Source organism: Rosa chinensis, chromosome 6 (genome assembly GCF_002994745.2).
Source record: "Rosa chinensis cultivar Old Blush chromosome 6, RchiOBHm-V2, whole genome shotgun sequence".
Classification (NCBI taxonomy): domain Eukaryota; kingdom Viridiplantae; phylum Streptophyta; class Magnoliopsida; order Rosales; family Rosaceae; genus Rosa; species Rosa chinensis.
This window is the reverse complement of record NC_037093.1, coordinates 45,671,716-45,675,166: the sequence shown is the minus strand read 5'-3', so window position 1 is coordinate 45,675,166 and position 3,451 is coordinate 45,671,716. Positions and strand designations below refer to the sequence as shown.

The following is a 3,451-nucleotide window of genomic DNA, read 5'->3' as shown; positions in this document are numbered from 1 at the left end:
CACACAAGACTTAAGCCTGGGTCTCAGTTGGGATTAGAGTTCACAATCCTGTGCTGCTCTGGAACAAGGATATATAAATTGAAGGAGGTGTTAAAAACAGAATGGATCATTCATCAAACCAAATAAGGAGACAGCATCCACAACCTTGAATAGCAGCTTCTAAAGAATATTTTATAGGGAACATTTCCATGTAAATCCCATGAACACTGGAGCAATCCAAAACGTGAAGATCTTATCAACTAAGCTCCTGTTAAGAACAGAAAAGAAAGCATAAATGAGAAATCAGTATAGGCAACATAGAGCGTACATAGCAAAACCTGACTTCAAATAAGGTATAGTAGCAAAACTTGTGCCCACTTAAAGGATAAATGATCTATCTAAATACTAACATTAACCAAAACAAAAATAGAAGTCTCTGTAATATAAATTTGAGGTCCAGCCCATTCATTTAGGTAATAGCCTTGGATGTTCATGAGTTGCAAGGAATTGAATTTGGCTTCCAGATATGCATGGCTCATGCATGTGGAAATAAAGCGTGAACACTACTTGGAATCAAAATTTTAAAAGGAGAAGGCTTACCCAAGGCTTTTTTTGGCTAAGGCACTAAGTAGAAGCGTTTTCTAAATGCACAAGTCTTTTGTAATAAAATTGTAATAATACAGAAGACTTACTACTGAACTACAGCAGACTTGCATAATTGCAAGGAGCCTGAGTTCTGCATCAACCGAACTACAGCAGACTTACTACCAAAGATAAAAGACATGAGAAGATAATTAAGATAACTAACTAAACATCCAGAAGAAGTAGCTGAATTAGGAAGAGATCGCATTCATCACTCAGTAAGTTGTGATTATTTATTTATTTTTTCAGGAAAAAGAACAAGAAAAAAAAGGAGAGCCTTGGCTGCACCTGAGGCTTAAGCTTTTCCCTCCTACTGTGCACTTTTTGCGCCTGCATGATTTTACCAGAGCAATCGCTGCATTTAAGCCTACGCCTAGGCAGAAAGCGTGCCTTAAGGTAGCCTTTTATAATCTTGCTTGAAATATACAGCTGAAAAGAATGAGTTCGACAATAGGAAAGAGGGCTTTTATATAGGTATAATTAGATGCATTCATGCATATCACTGTATGAATTTCAGCTATTTAGAGAATACAGGCAAGAGTCTATTTTTATTATCACCTATTTGTGTTAGTCTATAACTTAAATTTACATATATCACATATACCTCTATATGTCAAGAACAATAATATTGAAAAACAAGTTTTGCAAGTACAAGTAAGTTATATAAAACATCTGGTAAGCATTATATAAAACATCTGTGACTGCTATATGTAAATGAATCAAAGTATTAACTACTTGATGATGTAGATATCAAAACTTTCCTCTCCTTGCTGAGGATATTCAAGCAATATGTATAAATGCACATATGATCTTCCTAGGAGGTTGATAACTTCCTATGCAATTGGATAGTTATAAGCATAACATCTCTTTATCTTAGCTTGGAGTCTAATTTTAGTCAAAGATCTCGAGCATTCCAAAAATAAACAACTTGCAACTGGATAGTTACAAGCATATCTTCGTTTTTCAATAAAGAAAGTCGTAGACCTTTAGTCATTCATTTTGTCGTTGAATTAGCAATTAGCAACGCATTTGAGCAAAGCAGGAATTTAACTTTATTATTTTCTTACCAAACCTATGGCCACTGGTTGCAGTTCTAAGAATAATATTTACACACTAATGAACCACAGACGCTTAGTAAATATATGATAAGTACAAAGGTCTATAAATATATGATAAGTACAAAGGTCTATAATATTTACCAATTGTTACGAAACTTAACATTTATGGTGTATACCATAAGATTTGTAGCCAAGTAGGGCCAGCTAGCACTTCTTCCGTCGTTATATATAGAAGTACTCATGGGTTCCTGGGCTGGAGGAGTATCCTTGCATTGCTCACCATACCTGTTTGAAGTTTGAACAACCAAGTACTCTGATGCTTGTTTTTGTAGTCAATAGGGATATATGAATTGCATCATAATCAACCAAGTCTCCAATTTTTGAATGTCTTGCATGCTTATATAGTCACACATATTTAGGATCTCAAAAGTGAAACTACAAATTCTGTGGTTGGGAGCTAGACAATACCTCTACAAACCGTCTGGGGCTTCCTTGAAAGTCTAAAATAGAAAAAAAAATCCAACAAAGAGTAAAATAAGACCTATTGTTCATCAAATTACTATCCACCACACCTCACCATTGCCAGTCATTTGTTCCTATTCCTTAAAAAATGACTACATAGAAATGTTAAGAAACTTTTGATTTTTCATAAGTGACTAGTACAAATAACTAAAGAACTCATCCATGTGGATGATCTACTCAGAGATCAACTCATAACCAATGACTGTTCTCTACTTCTTCAACATTTAAACTCTATATCAGAAAAAGGATACCGACCATGAAAAGGAAAATGATGAGCCTATATGAATAGAATATTGAGACAGACATATATAAGTACTAACTTGCACAATTTATGATCATCAGCTAGTTTGTATGCGAAAGGTTTGCAAGATTAGATCGATTGTATGACGATAAGAGGGAGCACGCCCGTAAACACTCATGAATGTTTCATGGATGCTGACAAGCGTGCTCTCTCTCATCGTCAAACAAATCCAATCTTAGCTTGCCTCAGTAATGGCAAAGAGCCAGATTAGAATGTTTTCAACAATCGAGATAAAATTATTAAGAAATTTGGCTGGCAATTCCACACTTGTCATGTCAAAGCTAAACAAATTTGGGAGAAAGCAAATGATACAGAATACCAAAACTGCAATCATCAACAATTAATTGACCTAGATTTAGGCAAAAGAAAATGACTACAGCAGTGCATACCTAGAGAAACCCCCAGACTGGAACCACTGTACCCTTTTTTTTTTGAAGGGTAGATTCAGTTAATAAGGCAATGGCCAAATAACAGTACAAGGGACACAAGTCTGCAAAGCATGATTCACATGGCCAACTGCCAAAACAAGCAAGACTAGAGAAATCAAAAGAAAAGAACCAAAAAATCAAAAGAAAAGAACCAAACAGCTGAAAACAGAAAGCAAAAGCAATAGAAGGACATACAGTCGTGTATTAGGTGGTGCGATTAGCCTCATTTCAGCATGCTCCATCTGTGCCCCCATTCTTAACCTTGTCAAAGCAATCTAGAGTTGATGGGGATGATTCTGGGATTGCAGAAGAAAGAAAGGTTAACGAGGTGGCTGTTGGTGGTGGAGGGGTCTCAGTTGTAGTTACTCGTTTTCCATTAGAGCAGAAACGACCTGTAGGACCTCTGGTTGTGGTGGGTGTCAAAGATGGTGTTCTTTGGCTAATTGATAGGTAATGGACCCCCTTTTCCTTCAAGGATCAGCTGCTAATACTTGTATGTTGTTAATATTCATGCCCATAAA

General features: G+C 36.0%; 1 long non-coding RNA gene across 1 annotated transcript; it reads right to left on the bottom strand.

Annotated features, from left to right (window-relative positions):
• Window positions 1–174: 174 nt before the first annotated feature.
• Window positions 175–1,028, bottom strand: LOC121049806. The gene is made up of 3 exons (XR_005801376.1): window positions 910–1,028; window positions 672–743; window positions 175–247 (listed from the first exon to the last, which is right to left on the bottom strand). It is a non-coding gene; the product is annotated as an uncharacterized LOC121049806 (long non-coding RNA).
• Between the last annotated feature and the right edge of the window lie 2,423 nt (window positions 1,029–3,451).